This window comes from Beta vulgaris, chromosome 1 (genome assembly GCF_026745355.1).
Source record: "Beta vulgaris subsp. vulgaris cultivar EL10 chromosome 1, EL10.2, whole genome shotgun sequence".
NCBI classification, from domain to species: domain Eukaryota; kingdom Viridiplantae; phylum Streptophyta; class Magnoliopsida; order Caryophyllales; family Amaranthaceae; genus Beta; species Beta vulgaris.
The window spans coordinates 19,638,609-19,657,320 of record NC_079202.1 but is presented as its reverse complement, the minus strand read 5'-3'; positions in this window follow the sequence as shown (position 1 = coordinate 19,657,320).

The window sequence follows — 18,712 nt, the reverse complement described above, 5'->3', positions numbered from 1 at the left end:
TCAACCAAATCCAACCCACTTGCATTCATTATATTGTAGGGCCATATGCATTCAGAGTCCATTATGCATTCATATTAGGTCATGTAAATTTGAGTCCATTCATGTCAAAATAAAATTGAGAGGGGTACATGGTGAAAAAACCGAAAAAATATAATAATAAAAAAATCAAATCTACAATTGTGAATGGTTTGTTACGCAGGAATCCTCATCTCGAGGTATAGACGTTTCAATAAAACAAATTTATCAATGTCTAATGGTTTGAATTTCATAGAATTCAGGAGCATATTCTTTCTAGATCCTGACATAGACCTGATTCTGAACCTAGTCTTGTCAAAGTCTTTTCCTACCTACATATATTTGAGTGAAAATTTTGAATTTTTATTTTTCAATCCAAACTGTCCTTTTCCCTGAAGGACTATCTGACAATTCCATGGTTTCTTGCAATATTCGACTTTGCCTAAATCAACTTCCCAAAGAAGAATCCCCAATGAAGATTCTTAATGCTCAAGACAGGTCAACTACTTTCTAATCAAGGCTAAAGATGCCTAATTTTAGACACGCTTACCCAAAGTGGGGGATTCCTATATGTGGTATATAACACCCCTGAATTTCGAGTTGCTAATTAAATTAAATAATATTAAAATTCTACAGAAAATTCGGAAGAGCTCCGTCTGAAATATGGACTGCCTAAAATTCAATTTAGGATTCGCGTCCAAATTATAAACCTGTATGAATAATCCACCAAACCAAGTTCTCCAAAATCCTTATCCAGCTCAAAAGTCAATACATCCATGCATAAGTACCCGAAATCCAAAAGTGTTATTCCACGGTTATTGTAGGAATAACCATTAAGGATAACTACCTAACTGAATTAATGTTAAAGCAACAACTAAATAAAACTATTACAGTCCAAACGTGTAAAGGTTTAAGTAAATTAATATTTACAACCTTAAGTTCCAAAATGATGATATATATATATATATATAATATATATATATATATATATATATATATATATTATATATATATATATATATATATATATATATATATATATATATATATATAGTGTAGCGGAAATAGAACTACTATATTTCAACTAAGCTAGTGGAACGTTGCTCTCAGCCCACACCCCACTTGCAAATCTTCATGTACCTGCATATATCAAGCATGTAGTATCAGCCAAACAGGCTGAGCAAGATTTCATACTAAGAAGCCAAACATATATGTTGGTAGGATATAACAAACATATCCTACAAATCATTTACTTTCAAAACATAATACTAAATACAACTTTATAAAACCCATTTTCCTTTCTTTGTATTTCTTTCCAAAACGTATACATTCTTTTTTTTTTCTTTTTGAAACCAATTCTTTTCTTTCCTTTTTCCTTTTGAAACCAAATTCTTTCTTTCCTTTTTCTTTCACAAAATATATTAAAAGTCTCAAAGTTATAAATCTAGAGAATGGAACAACTTTTATTTCCATTGGGCTAGCTAGGCCCTCAGGGATAAAACTAAGACAAAGATCCCTAGTGTGCACACCCTACAAACGGCCAAACCGTAGCAGAAGATCAGAGTCCGAGGTACTGATCAACGTACCCCCACAAACTATTCTATAAAATCGAGCCAAACCCGATAAAGTTCCATTCTTTGAGATGCCACATAGGCAATCCCCACAACTTTTAAAAACACAAAACTATTTGATATACTCTTTCTATAAACTTTCCTTTAACTTTCAATTTGTGGTTCGGAAACCAACATCTTTATCTTTGGAGGAACATCCTCCCTTACCAACAAAACTTTCTATTAATGGAGGAACATCCTCCTTTTCAAACCACTTTCAACCAAAATGAGATACATACCTCTTCAAAAATCTTCTCTAACTACTAATATCTCTCTTAGTTTATATAAAACCAACACCTAAGTTTCATAATATATATTTAGATACTTAAAATCCATTAGGAAAAACATTCAAACTTAAAACACTCGAAACTAGATTTATTAATTTCAGCAGAAAATTAAAATGGCATAACTTCCTAATTCAAACTCCGAATCAAGCGTTTCTTGATCCTAAATTGAGTATAATTTCGATATGAACAACTTTTGTGAAATAGTATTTTTCCGAAAAACGCCCGAAAACTATTGAAAAACATGAATTACGAAACTGACCTGTGATTTCTACGAATTTCAAGTCTTGTTCATAAACTCATTATTACTCCCTCCGTTTCCTAAAGATCTTCCCTCTTTCCGTTTAAGGGTATTTCCAAAAGATCTTCCCTCTTTTGCTTTATTCCTTATTTGGCAAAACAAATTTCCCTATTTACCCTCTCATGTCACTATCATATGGTCCACCATTACATTATTAATTCAATTTTACTCCCTTTCTCTCTCCTACTTTAACACCTTTTTATTTGTTTATTTATCTTAACCCCTTTCTCTCTCCTACTTTACTCACACCATGCCCCACACAACTTGATTTTCCTTGGTATCTGTAGGAACAGTAAGTGGGAAGATCTTTAGAAAACGGAGGGAGTATCATGAAACAATCTCACTAAATCAAACTACACCCAACATTCACAATCAAAAACCTCCAATTCAATTTCAATTATAAAAACCCTAATTTCATAAACTTTGAGAAAATCTGACTTTTTTGTTTTGTTTTGTTGAACCTATTCCTCACGGTGCCGCTTGCCGCTAGATAGAGATTGTTGTGTTGTAGTTGAGGCGCCGGAAAGATAGAGAGGTTGAAGGTGGTAGTGTTCTTTGTGTGATGAAGATTGTGAGAGGTTGATGGTGAGAATGAAGATGGAGAAATGTTATGAACGTAGTTTGTTTGTCTTTTTTTCTATTCTTATTCTTTTATTTTCCCCCTTTCCTTTTTAATATGAACACGACTCCTTTCTTTTTTCCAAATAACTATATAGATATATAACCTTTCTTTGTTAATCCTTAAACTCTTCACTAAACTTAACCCACTAAATTCATAAACATTTATATATATATATTTAAAATAATTCCTACATAAAAATATTAAATATGAAATGATTAAAAGAAATAATTTATTTTCAGTAGAATAAATATTAATTATATTCCCAAAAAAATGGGGTGTTACATGGTGGTTCCTCCAAATCAAATCAAACTTCCGAAAAGTTGTAATCTGCAAACCTCGTTTGTGGACCCCAATTATTAACAAAAAATTGTTTTCGAAAATGAATCAATCTATTTATGATCTAACTATATTTCTACATATCCATATCTTCTAGCATTGCAAAATCCTAATCTTGCATTGTATTTCATACATCTTAGTCTTGCATAACCCTGACCTTGCATGACAAGTCATCTTGCTTAGCTTTGCATAACCTTAATCCTTGCATAGTGTCTCATTCATCCTTAGAGAGTCTAAGTTTGCATTTTTGCATCATTATGTGCTTTATCTTAGTTGTTTGAACCTATCAGCTAACATCTTCTTCTCCAAATAATCAGATTGCTTATAGTTATTGTCCTACATACTAACTTGTTTTGCAGAGAACGACGTATATAGATCAGTTCTAATTAAACAGTATGGCGTTTAGAATAGTTCTCCATCCCAACACCGTATACTTTGAATTTTTTTCGGTTTCCTGAACCTCAGTTAAAGTGGGGGCTTCGGTAGACATATAATCGTATCTCCCCATTTAAGGATCTGATGATGAAAAATACCGCGGTCTTACTTGGTCCGACCCAAGGAAAGAGCAGCCCGGAAAGACAACCTAAAACTATTTCGAAAAGTGTTAAAGTCCTATTTTAAATCTCAATTAATTATCCATGATAATTAATTGCATTTAAACCCCAATCCTTTGAAAAATCCCAATCATTAATAATTCAAGATAATTATTTTATTTTGATAAATAAATATTTTGAAAGACATTTTCATAATTAAAATCGGATTTCAGGGTCAAAAGATAAAAGCAAAATCGTCTAAACATGTTTTCTAAAAGAGTTGTCAAAGCGTGCATGTCAAAACAATCCAGCTAGTGCGCCTGGCGCACCATCGTGCTTCAGGCAGAGCTTTGTCCTCCTGTGTCAGGTGTACCAATCTGCACTTGACACACGACATTGTACCTCACACAGAGTCCTGCCCTTGGCGCATTCCTCTATGAGACACGCAATTTTCTTTCTTATCTTTTTCAAACCGCATATCACATGTATGAAACTGATTCAGTATGATGCGTCAGACGCACCAATGTGCATCACACGCACCAATGAGTGTCAGTGTGTCACACATGGCCTGCATCTGGCGCACCCAGCGCGTGACGCGTAATTTCTTTTTCCCTATAAATAGGTCTTAATTTTTGTATGTTTTGATACCGTTTTTACATACTTTTAATTCTTCGAATTTGCATCTTCAATACGTTACGAATCTCTCTACAAAACTCATACATTCAAAAACACATATTTTCTTCAGACTTCACGATTGCTCGTCCCAAAGGTTGTCATCTCGCAGACCCAAGCCACGATATAATCCCGAGGATCAATAAATTCTTTTTTTTGATATTGAAGTTACTAAATATTTTCTTATAATGTAGATCTTTGATATAAAATCATTCGATTGTACATTCTAATCCCATATCTTCCTTTTTATTTATTATTCATATGCCCATGCATGCTATATGATTGTCCTAATTTAGTGCTTTCATCACTCACATGTTCTTCCTGCTAATCAAAGACCTAAAGAACTGTTATAATATTAATCAGATAATTTGAGCAACCTGTTAGGTTCCATGTAATTTGATTGCATGATAACAAGTCAATAAAAAAATAATCTTTATGTGTTTCTTGAACCAACCTAGACTAATATTTTTTTCGGGTGCTTAAAACATTATGTGGTTACATAAAAATTAACATGAATCAATATTAAGGAGAGCTCAGCAATGGGAGAACGTGGTTGCTGACCGTGCTCGTACCCTCACCCCCGAACTTAATTTTTGGTTCACTGACCATCTATGGAGTCAGGATGTGGGAAATATACATGGGATAGCTCCGTAAGTTGTTGCCCTATGATTTCTCATATCCAATTAGGTTTATGAGTCTTCCTTTAAAGACTTGTTGACGACTTTAAAATAATTTTTTATATAACCTTTACAATGAGGTAGTTAAATATGTGTTCATCCCGCGTGGGAGAAATATAAACACGCCTACATTGAGCAGGACTGGGGAAGTTGAAGACCCCTTCTAATGATCCTCTAGTTGTGAAAATGAAGATAGCAATTCTAAAGGTAAGAAAGATTTTTATTAACACTAGAAGTTTGACGGATATCATTAGTGCAGATTATTATTTGTCTAGGTTGAAATTTGATGAGAATAACTTGGTCCCCGTTCAGCACCCATTCATTGAGTTTGAGGGAGGAGTTATTCATCCTATGGGGATAATTACTTTACCGGTTCAAGTACGAGCAAAGGATCTCACGAACTTTGTTCATCAAGTTTCTTGTCATCAAAGATTTAACAACCCACAACTAGTCACTATGGAAAGAGTGTAATACAAGAATTTATAGGAATTCAATATTTGTTCCAAAAGATCTCTAAGATTTTGTGTTGTTGAGAATTTCATAGTGGATTACAGGATGGCAAGATGACTTCCCTTACTCCTCTTCTGAGGTAATTCGAACCCACTCTTGTCTCGAATGGTTTGCATCTTGTCGCATCCTTGCTCTCTTGTCAGTAGTAAAATCATGTGGTCCCTCCTCCTTTGGGTTCCTTGAAATGGAATGTTGACGGATCCTTTGACCCAATAATATCTCATGCTGCGGTGGGCAGCGTTCTTCGAGCAAATTCGGGTGTTTTTATGCCAGTTTTCTCATCTCCAATTCCTCTAATGGAGATTAATTCAGCGAAATTTTTTGAAATCCTTAAAGCAATAAAAATCACTTTGCAAGTGACATAATAAAAAATGAAGTCATCATTATTGAGCCATATTCTTGCAATGATGTGAGATGATGCAATGAAGACTCACGGGGACCTTAGAATTTACACTTTTCTCTGAATTTCATCCGAAATGCTAGGAGGTCTTGGCTAACCTCTCAATCATTCACAAAATAGAGAAGCAAACATGGTGACAGATGCTCTAGCGAAGCAAGGATTGAGAAGAAATGCAGAATTTTTGGCTTAGTGCTAATTCTTTGCTCGCATTCTGTGGTGTTTGGGTTAGATGAGATGCCCCTCTGGGTTATCTCCTTCTGCGCTCAATTTTTGTTAGTTAGCATGGGCTTAGGTCAGGGAATGATGTTGTTCCATTTTGTATCTTATGAGCTCTAGTGTTATTATACATTCATCCATTTGCCTCTGAGAGGTTTTGGTGAGGGTTTGAGCGGTTTTATAGAGTTTGATGGTTTTGGGTAAAAAGTAAAAATGTCGTGTAAAATTTTGGTAATGTGATGGAAGGTTTTGTGAGGGGATATATTTATGGGTTTTTGTGAGAGAATTTATGACGGTGCTTCTCTTTCTCTTAATTTATTGAATTGTGATTATTAAGTTTTGAACTTAGACTTTGGTGAAACGTTGCATTGAATAAAAAAATAAAACTTTGTGGGAGATGAGTGAAGGAAAAAAATGTGGAATAAGAAAAAGAATGTAAAGAAGATATTTACGAAATTATGAAAAAATAAAAAATAAAAATAGATAAAATGAACTCATGCATGTTACATGTTCAAGCTGAATATACACAAGCCTTACTAAAGTTCACTCACTAGTTGCACAGTAAGGGCAGTATTATGAAGACTAACGCGAGTCCTTGACCTTGATTGTAAACTGTATGAATAATTTCACAAGATTTTGCTAGTCACTTAGAGTAGTCTTGCAACATAGGAGGTCATTAGAAGTAGCATACTCAATGTATTCTAATCATCCCTTACTCTAAGCGAATCTTTTCGAATTTTTCCCTTGGAAGAGGTTTAGTGAAAATGTCACCAATTTGATTTTCAGTTGGACAAAATTCAACTTTGACTAGACCTTTTTCAGTATTTTCCTTAAGGAAATGATGTCTAATATGTATATGCTTGACCCTAGAATGGACTATTGGTTCCTTGGAGATGTAGACTGCACTAGTATTATCATATTATATAGGAAAACACTTAAAATTAATACCAAAATCTCACACCTGTTGCTTGATCCATAGGACTTGGGAACAACATGATGCAACAGCCACATACTCGATTTTTGTAGTTGACAAGGCAATAATATTTTGCTTCTTTGAGCACCACGAGACGAAGCTTGTTCCTAGGTACTGGACAATTCCTGATGTACTTTTTCGATTAACCAAGTCTCCAGCATAATTCACATCCGAATAACTTATTAAGTCAAATACATCACTATGAGGATAGAGCAAACACAAATCATCACTTCCTTTCATATACCTAAGAATTCTCTTGACTGTCGTCAAGTGAGATTCCTTGGGATTTGATAGGAATCTTGCACATAAACCAACACTAAAAACAATATCAAGTCTACTGGTAATTAAATATAGTAAAGAACTGATCACACCTCTATATTTCTTGTCATTTCCACACTTACAATTTGTATCTTCATCTAACTTTGATCATGTTCCTATGGGGGTGTGGTTGTTTTGGATTGTTCTAGTCCATAATTATTTAGTAGTTCTTTTACATATTTTTGTTGATGGATCATTGTTCCTCTTTCGGTTTGCTTGATTTGCATGCCCACAAGAAAGTTCAATTATCCCATCACAATCATTTCAAATTACTACTAATCAGATCAACAAACTCCTTACAAAGAAGATCATTAGTAGCACAAAATATAATATTATCAACATAAATTTGGACTACTAATATGTTTGTTCCTTTTGAATTAAGGAACATCAACTTTTCCTTTAACGAAGGCATGAGAAAGAGAGAATTTTGATAATCACTCATACCATGATATACCGCCCTGTACTCTGCTTCAGCACTAGAACGAGTAACCAAACTCCTTTTAACCCATAAAGAGATTTGTCAAGCTTATAGACCTGATTTGAAAGATCGGGGTTTCCAAATACGAGAGGTTGTTCCAAATAAACGTATTCTAATAAAAAGCCAATTAAAAATGCACATTTTACGTCCATTTGATACAACTTAAATCCCATAAAGGCTGTCAAAGCAATCAAACTTCTAATAGCTTTTATCCTAGCAAAAGGAGCAAAAGTTTCATCGAAATCAATACCTTCTTGTTAATTGTACCCTTTGGCTATAATTCTGGCTTTGTTCCTTATGACTGTTCCATGTTCATAAAACTTGTTCCTGAAGACCCACTTCAGTCCAATTACTTTATGGTTCCTTGGTTTGGGTTCCAGGTGCCAAACTTTGTTTCTTTGAAATTCATTCAGTCCCTCTTGCATATCATTTATCTAATTAGCCACTCTTAGTGCTTGCACATGATCTTTAGGTTCTGTCATAGATTGAAAAGCATGAAAAGCACAAAAATTCTTCATTTGGGATCTTGTTTGAGTTCCCTTTTCAATATCACTTATAATTAACTCTAAGGGATGAGAAATTTGGTGTTTCCTAGGCTTTGGATCAAATCTCTTATTGTTGTAGTTCCTTCTGGTGCTTCTTGAGGTGTTTGTGTCATAGGAGTTTCTTTATTCTCATGAGTTCCTTCTTCTTCTTGAGTTACATCTTCTGCCTGTTCTTCCTGAGGATCAAGCATAGGGTTATCAAGTTCAGGAACATGCTTCTTTTCTTTACCTGCAGGGGTTAGCTGCTCATCATTGTGGTTTGACTCTTCAGGTCGAGTCAATCAAATCACAAAGATATCATCATAACTTGATTCCTGCAGAGAATTAGTCTTGTAAAAAATGAGGTGGACACTTTCCTCTACATACATTGTTGTTTTATTGTAGAGTCGGTTTGCCTTACTATTTGAAGCATATCCTAGAAATATAGCTTAATCACTTCTAGCATCAAACTTTCCTAAATTTTATTTTCCATTGTTATGTACAACACATTTACATCCAAAAACACAATAATAAGAGATATTGGGTGTTCTTCCTCTAAGGAGTTCATAGGGCGTCTTCAATGTGATTGGCCTTAGCATGCCTCCGTTGATGATATAGCATGTTGTGTTCTCTGCCTCGACCCAAAAGTTCTTTGGAAGAACACTTGCAATAATAATTGTTCTAGCCATGTCCTCCAAGGTCCGGCTCTTTAGTTCAACTACTCAGTTTTGTTGTGGTGCCCTTGAAGCTGAGAAATTATGATCTAATCTTTCATTGCTGCAAAATTCATCAAACTTGGAGTTTTCAAACTCCTTACCATGGTCAGATCTCAAATGTTTCAATATAAAACCCCTAGTTCGTTGAATCTTTTTTCCAAAGGTTAAGAAAGGTAACCCATGTATATCTAGAAATCATCTAAAATCACCAATATATATCTCTTACATGATTTACTTTGGACTCGTACATGACCACATAAGTCCATATGAATGAGTTTCAATGGGTTTTGTGTGCTTACCATTTTCTTGAATTTGAATGAGGACCTCACTTGCTTGCCTTTTATGCATGGATCACAAACACCATGATGCATAAACTTAATTGTTGGTAACCCAATCACTAAGTCTTTCCCACTTAGTTTATGTAATAGTGACAAGCTGACATGACCGCAACACTTGTGCCACAGCAGGATCTTCTTCAATCACACTCAAGCATGTGAGATTGTTCCTAGGAACAAGGTTTAGGTTTACCATATGAGTATTCCCTTTCCTTGTTCCTTAAAGAATCTTAGTTCATGTACTTTCATTGTTGACTACACAAGACTCAATAGTAAACTTCACTATATTATCCTTATCACAAAACTGAGAGATGTTAAGTAAACTATGTTTTAAACGCTCGAGTAAAACTACATTATCTATGGAATGTGACTAAGGTTTTTGAATCTTACCAACTGCTACTATTTACTTGTAATATTGTCTCCGAAGGTCACAGTTCCTCCATTGTAAACTAGAAGTGAGAGAAATTTTGATTTGTCTCCAGTCATATGCTTAGAACAACCGCTGTCGAGGAACCACAGATTTCCCCACCCCCCTCACTTCAGTCTGCGTCCACAACAACTAGTCAGTGGTAGGATCCCAATATTATTTGGGTTCCTTTGTTTTGAATCACTCTTAACCTTTCGAAACCTGTTTAACAATATAAGTATTCCTCTCAATACGTTCTTCCTTGGCGAAACAGTATCACGCTATGTGTCCATTGTTCCTACAGTAAGAAAATATTTTGCTACTTGGCATATCCACATATTTTTTTTCTTTTTGTGATTGAAATCAAGGTCATCCCTTCCTTTGTTTTGATATTTTTGTATCCAGCTCAATGAATTAGGAAGCTTGTTCCTTTCTAAGTACCATGTTTTCAATGAAAGCATTTTCATAATCAGATTTTTATTTTTTGAAATCTGTTCTAGTGCTTATAGAAGGACCTATTCTTTCAGGAACAAATAGTTTCAATTCTACCAATTCCATATGCAATAACTAATTCGAATTTTTAACATTCTCAGAAGCTTCTTGAATAATTCAATTTTTATCAAAAAGATCAAAGAACCAATGTCAGTATAAGATTTTAATGAGTTTAGCCAATTTGAATGTTTCTTAGTGATTTTTGAGGCATTTTCTACTTGTTCATTTTTTTCACAAATTGCCTTATAGTCGTCTAAGGTTTCCAAAAGTAATTTTACAAGTTAGCTTTTGTTAACTTTTGTAAGCTCTTCTTAATTCTATGGTGTTAGAACATACCTTGGTGTTTGATGATTGCTCTTCATCTTCATTTTTAGCCATGAGGCATAGATGAGAAATTTCTTTTTCAGTCTGATCCTGATTATCATCTGAATCAGATTCTCCCCATGCTGCAACCATGGCTCGCTTCATGTCTGTTCTCGAAAAAGTTTTTGTTGTTCCTTATTCTTTTCCTTTGCCTTTCTCGGTTTCCCATTGAGGACACTCCTTGATAAAGTAATCAAGGCTTCCACACTTATGACATCTAACTTTGTAGGCTTCCTTGTGACCTTCCCCTTGTACTTCTTATTGAAGAACTTTTTGAATCTTCGAACGATCATTGCGGCTTCTTCATCGTCTATCTCTGACTCTTCTTGATCTTCTATTTTGAGAGCAAGAGCCTTAGGTATCATAGGTTCAACCCTCGTGATTTCCTAGATGCAATTCATGGGTCATCAAGGAACCAACCAGTCAACATTAAATGTGGTGAAATACTTTGTTTCCAATAGAATTTTATCCTTAGCCATCCACTTCCTGTGGGAGACTCCTTTGAACTTTTCGAACTTGTTCCTCTAGAGTAATGACTTTTCCAAGAGATTCAAGTTCGTTTATAATGTTCGAAAAGCGAGTGAGCATGTTATGAACATGCTCCTTTTGCTTCATTTGAAACAATTCATACTTATGGATAAGCATATCAATCTTCGACCTTTTCACCTCGCTTGTTCCTTCATGAGTAATTTGAAGGAGTTACCACATTTGCTTTGCGGTCTTGCATCCGATGACTCTGTTGTGTTCATGAGGACCAAGACCACACTTGTTCATCTCCGTTTTATTAAAATCATCTTTGTCAAAATCATAATTAGGAACTAAGTCATCCTTTTCATTTTTTGTTGTAACTTTGAAATCGCCAAGTTCAAGAACCCTCCATACTTGATAGTTTTCTACTTTAGTGAAGATATCAATGCATTTCTTCCAGTATGGATAATGCTTTCCATTGAACATAGGAGGACGTTGGGTTGAATTTTCTCCCATAGTGTTCATGGTGCCAGATACAAGATTCTCATGATTAGCTAATTTTTAGAGGTACTAGACTCTGATACCAATTGTTATTCTAGTATGAACACTAGATCAACCACAAGAGGGGATGAATTGTAGTTGTGGGAAATTTTAAACTAAATTGCGGAATTTGAAATAACTTTAAAGAAAAGAGAGAATGACACACAAAGTTTAACCTACAAGGAAAACTTCCTAGGCCCAATGGGAAGAAAAACCTTGACCTCAAGTACTTTTGACTCAACACTTCTCTTATTAAAATAGGTCAAATGACACTTCATACAACCTATTGCTCGACCTCACTCTGTTCCACTAGGAACTTGTACCCAGTCACCTAGTTCCTCCTGAACTAGTGACACTCACTTGACTTCACACGAAGTCTTCTCTTTCTCTCTTTCTTTTTCTCACTTGATTACAAGGATACTCTGAAATTTTTCACTCAACCAACACATTAGTATATTAAAATGACACGCAATGAAAGAGAAGAAGAAAATTACAGAAAAACTTTCAAAGTAAATATTCAATCTTAATGCTTGAAAAATCTACAATTTTCGAACAAAGTATTTCTCTGAAATAGTTGAAGCAACTTCTTATTCTTCACTCCACATTCTCCACGTTGTATATTTTGCCGCGATTTAGGAATCATGGCCCACAAGATAGAATATATATTAGCATGTAAAAATTAATATAAAACAATATTTTTTGGGATTTTATGTTTTTTAATTTGCAAAATACAACTATACAAACTACGACTAAGTATTTGTAATCATCAGAATAGTGAATACAACAATGTGAAATAGAGTATTCATCATTGTTAGATCTACTTAACGATTGTATTTTTTCCAGAATAAAATTATGTTCCTCTCAATTTAATATTTATATGTTATTTTTACGTCGTATGACTTCTTATCATGAATGATTTTTCACTTTAAAAAAACTAAAGTCATTACACCAATGCATAGTACAAAATTTCCTTTTATTGGTTGTATTGGCATCTAACTAGAACTATGTACCCTTTATGACATGCAAAAGACCTATAGAATAATGAAAATGTTGCCAAAATATACCTTTTATATATCGTTTTTTACGACAAAAATTTTAAAATTTTTCTAAGCAACTTAAGACCTTAAAAAGAATTTGATTGCGAAAGACAACTTTAGTCTACTTTCAAGAAGGAAAATGGTGGGTATTTATGTGTCAGAATGGAGAGAAGACGTTGGAAATAGAGGGGAAAAAGTCAGTCGTGTCTTGCACATGGTAGTCTGGCGTAAGTCAATGCCGGAAAAGTTTTATAAGTGCATTAAAGCAAGTTAAGGTTGTTGGTCACAAATATTCTTTTTAAGGTGTTAAGTTGGCAACAAAAAATTTAAAACTTTGTTTATCACAAAAATTGATGTATAAAATTATTATTTTTTTGGACAAATTTTTCATATAATAGTAATTTACGTAATTGATATTCCATCTCTTTTTCTTTAAGATCTTTGTTTGTATGGATATGATTAGATAGAATCATATGAAATACTTAACTTGTTAGTATACCAAAATATAACTTATGTATAAAATCAAAACAAATACATTTTTCGAAGATAGAGATTACTATAAGATAGATAGAATTAGTTGAGACAACTAACTTAACATTTTAGACAAAATATAGCTTTTGCATAATATCAAAACAAATATATTGCTTGAAGGTAGAAATTACAAATGCTAAAGAGAGGAATAATGATGAAGATACTTGGGTCTTTGCTTCATCTACGGAGATGATGTGCTTTGACGAAGGGGCCAAGAATTTGAAACTTGTTATGCTAACTTTTGTAGAAAAGGTTCTTGTTTGATAAATTACAAAAGACGTTATCTACAATTAGTTTTCATTTACTCTTATCAAGTGTCAAGTAATGAAAATCATCTACACCATACATGAGTTTACAAATAGTTTTTTTTTTTTTGTCGCCACTCATGAGAAATAAAGTATGGGAGAAATAATAATTTTCTTTGAATCGCTAGTGTTCTTAATGATTTCTTAAATAGCCTTAATTTTTAAGCAGGTTCAAATATTTTGTTAGCTATATTAAGTCTTCATCGTCAGGCTTTGGTCCTTTAAGTAGTAAGAATTCTCTCCAACATCATACTAAGACAAAAGTGGTTGAGAACCATCATTTTTAGTGGTTAATAAAGCTAAAAGTGGATAAGAACCATCATTATTAGTGTTCAAGAAAGCTTTGAGAACCAATAGATAAGTTAGAAATCCCTTGAGACCCTATTCCTTAAGATTATGAAAATCGCATAGAGACCGTTTTATCACATAGCAATGAACTTCCAGTTAAAGAGCCTTTCGGGGTTGAATTCGAGCTTAGAACCTAACCAAACTTGATATATGACATGCTTGGGATGTCTTAAGGTTTAAAATGTTCATTTATGCCCATGAATTACGTGATTCAATAAGGTAAATTGCCTACATAGTAAAAAACTGGCCAGCTGAAATTACAGCTTAAACCTATGCTCAAAGAAAGCTGCTTAGCAACTACTTAAGTGTCGATCTCTCAAAACTCTTTGTATGCATGTAAGCATACACCTAAGGATAAAACCTCAAGCAAGAAAGTCCCAGAAATACCCAAAAATTGACCTTGCCCAGAACCCATTTCTCTCCTCCCTAGGTACCGCTAGAATAGACTATAAAAGTTTGTTCTGGGTTTTGCGTCTCTTTTCTCTTATTTATTCCTCTTGGACACCCACTTTTCTTTACATATAACTCTTTTTAACATCCATACCAAGTAGTTCAAGATTTGTTTTCAATCTTTAGACCTTGAACTCATATAAAAAACCTTGCTGAAAGATCACATAAGTTGTTGTAAGTTCAACAGATCACACCTCTTGTGTTTAAGCTTAGTTTTCATATCTAATAGCTTGTTTAAACTAGTCTTTAGCATTTTTACATATTCAGGGGAAGTTGTAGGAGTAGATAAGCAATTGGATTAAGAAGTTTCATTGAGTTAAGCATCTTTAGTGAAGGTACACACTTGGTTTAGTTTCATCCTAGAGATTTCCCTAACTATAGTTAGGTGATTATTTCTTTCTAGTGTAAAACATGTTTACGAAATGAATTTACTTATGATGTGTATTTTATTATGTGTATATGGAGTATATAAGATGGATATAGCATGCTAAGGTTCATTGGAGATGTTTTATTTGACCTAAACAACACTTATACACTAAGTCATTACGATTATGCTTCTAAATGGAATGTGCTAAGTACATGGACTTGTGTAGTAATGGATAATTAGTAATCTCTCGATAAAATGTATGTCTAAGTATTAAGTATCTAAGACATAATTGGTTATGTTCAATTAAAGTTATACATTAAAAACTAGTTTCAAGTATGAAAATCCTAAATCTTCTCAACTATCAAGGTAAGGGTAATTGAAAGGAGTTGATAAGAGTTCTGAGTATTAAAGATGAGTTGATAAGAATGTTGAGTATTAAGGATTAAAGTATGAATCATTAAACATCTTAAATTATAAATATGAAAGTGAGGCGTGAACATGCACCCGAATTAGGGCGTGTAGTCTCTAACTGTTGCCTTCCGGGAAGGGCGAATTCCTGGTGTTATACGACCCTCAATAGTTTGGAGACAGCTTGTACTGCGTGGTACCCCTCTCCATTCACGTTCATGCCAAACGATTTGATTTTGTGAAACTATAGTACTGAGTTGAATGTGATTATTTGTTATTATAACTACGCGTTAGTTTTCAAAATACACCTTAACTTGTATTTTCTATTACACAGTGTGTGCTCAGCTTTGCTGATTGTTTTGTCATTTCTGTGGCCTGTCACTTGGTGGGTGGCAGAGTCTATTTTGATGCAGGATTGTGTTGGAAGCTAGAATGGAGTTGAGAGCAAAGTTATGATTCTAATTGTGTATTATGGGATAAAGTCCGAGATTTAAGTTTGTATATAGAAGAGTTTATTTAGAATTATTTACAATATAGATTATTCTTTTGCCATGGAATTTGAGATTGAATAACTATATAATTGAAGTCTTATATAAAGGATTTTGTTTTGTGGGCCCATAACCCATAGGTCCAAGATTATTTTATAGGTTATGTTTCCGCTGCGAGTAAATATTTAATTAGTGAATCTTAAGTGTGTTTAGCTAGCAGCTCGGGAATCGGGCTATTACAAATGGTATCAGAGCAACCCTGCAACAGTGCGCAGAGTTAGCCACATAGCGGGGTAAAAGATCATTGGGAATGTGTGACTGTTACTGTAACATCCCGAAAATTTAAACTTGATTAACATTGATAATTAGCTAAATAAATTGTTTAAAATTTAAATCATTTCTCTAATGTATTTGAAACAAAATAAAATCAAGTATTTAATAAAATAAGCTAAGTTAGATTTGTAATAGATTAAAAGAAAGTAGGAAAAGTCAATATTTTAGTAATAGCGAAAGAATTATAAATTTTCCAAAAAAAGAAAATTCACCATCCACACAACTCATCTTCTTCCTCAAGGTCCATGACCTTGCTCCCCAAGGCTTCTGGAACTCCTTGCTCCCCAAGTATACTTCACCATTAAGCCTTTATTATTTTAATTGAATTTTGCTCCTATGATAACTATAAATAGTGTACTGATTTCACTATTCATTCCCACCCAAAAATCAGCTAAGTTAGATTTGTAATAGATTAAAAGAAAGTAGGAAAAGTCAATATTTTAGTAATAGCAAAAGAATTAGAAATTTTCCAAAAAAAGAAAATTCACCATCCACACAACTCATCTTCTTCCTCAAGCATATGACCTTGCTCCCCAAGGCTTCTAGAACTCCTTGCTCGCCAAGTATACTTCACCATTAAGCCTTTATTATTTTAATTGAATTTTGCTCCTATGATAACTATAAATAGTTTGCTGATTTCACTATTCATTCCCACCCAAAAATCAGAAAAATACCTCAAACAAAACCTCCATAAATTCCGACAACCACCACCACTCATATGCTCCCTATGCCGGCGCCGACCAGCCGCGTGCGCCCCCTCCCTCTTCCTTCTCCACAGCCTGCGCGAACACTCCCTTCCTTCTCCCTCCTCCTCTTCTCCCTCCTCTCTTCGTCGCCGCACTCTCTGCGCCCGCCTGATCTGCCGCCGCACCACACCTGCTGCCAGCCACGTTCGCGCCGCATGTCTGCCTTCCAGCTCACTGTTGCACCGCCACCCGCTCACCGGAGCTCCGACCACCTTTCCCTCCTTCGTTGCTTTGTGTTGTAATACAGTAAGTTATATATAGTTTTCCCTCCTATTCTTTATTTTGGAAAGTTATCAGAAGTAGTTGAGTCATTAGTTTATTTGTTACTTTAGGCTTATCAATTAATCTACTTGACCCATTTCATGTTATTAGTAATTGAGTTGCTAGGCTAATTAACTAAACTAATTTAACTTGTGATCTTGTTTTATAGTTAGAACCCATATTAGCTAATGAACTTATAACTGTACTTCTAACCTTGCAAGTCTAATTTAAATATAGGGACTTAGTAGGTTTAATAAATCAAGTTGATTGAACTTAGTTAATTAACTTGATGTTATAAAGTCCACTTTACTTTATGAAATAATCATACAACCTTAACTAGTCACTATTACTACACCTTAACTACATAAATGGTGTTTTTGATTAATAAAATTACAGTTTCATGCTCACATAGTTATAACTTAAGTCATGTATTATACAGTAATACTAATTAAGTACACTTGGATTTTAAGTATAATGTTAATAATCTTAATTTATAATTATAGTCCCACTTTTTAGCTTAATGAAATAAAAATCACTTCTTAAGTTGTAAATTACGTAAGTCACTTATACATGGACACTAACTAGTAGGAAATATCACTAATACAAGTTAGAGTTTAACAATGAGTTAGATATCACTTAACTATTAAAAGTCTAATTAAAATATGAAAGTTATATAATCATACCTTCAAGTCATTAAACATGATTTTCCATGAATCTTATAAGTGGTGATTATTACTAATTAAATAGTTTCACATAAGTTAGTAACCAAGTTACTAAATTCAAGAACTATAGTTTAAGTAATAAATGGTGATAATGAGGTTTCATAACTATTAATTTCAGAAACTCACTATTAAGTTATATTAAAGTACTTCCTATAATGGGCATATGATAGAAATGGATCGTGGAGCTTAAAGATTTAGAATAGAATATATTAATAAGTCGTCCTTTGTTAATTCATAAATAGATTAGAAAGGAAAAAAGGACATTACAAGCCTCCCCCAGCTATCAAGTATAATGATTGCGACTCGAGGTAACGTCTACTACTAGCACCTGCACTCCCCTTCCAACTACGTTTTATGACGCTTTTACATAATATTTTGATAATATGTGTTTATAGATTGCGGGATGTGAAATGTTTTGCTAACTGATGTTTACGATACTGTTATGATATAATTGGTTTTCATGATGCTTAAGAGATGTTTTATGACGTATATATATAAATGATGAAACATGATAAATGAAAGTGAAAGACGGTTCTTGGCAGTACTTTATGGGCACCAAGTGTCAACTTTGTTGTGACCGCCTATCGGATATGGGCACCGCAAGTGTCACCTTTATTGTGACCGCCTTTCGGATTTATATATGTTATGGGCACCACAAGTGTCACCTTTATTGTGACCACCTTTCGGATTTATATATGTTATTGGCACCGCAAGTATCACCTTTATTGTGACCGCCTTTCGAATTTATATATGGTATGGGCACCACAAGTGTCACCTTTATTGTGACCGCCTTTCGGATTAATATTATGGGCACCGCAAGTGTCACCTTTGTTGTGATCGCCTTTCGGATTAATGTTATTGGCACCACAAGTGCCACATTTGTTGTGGCCGCCTTTCGGTTTAATGATTATGATGTTATGATGTTGT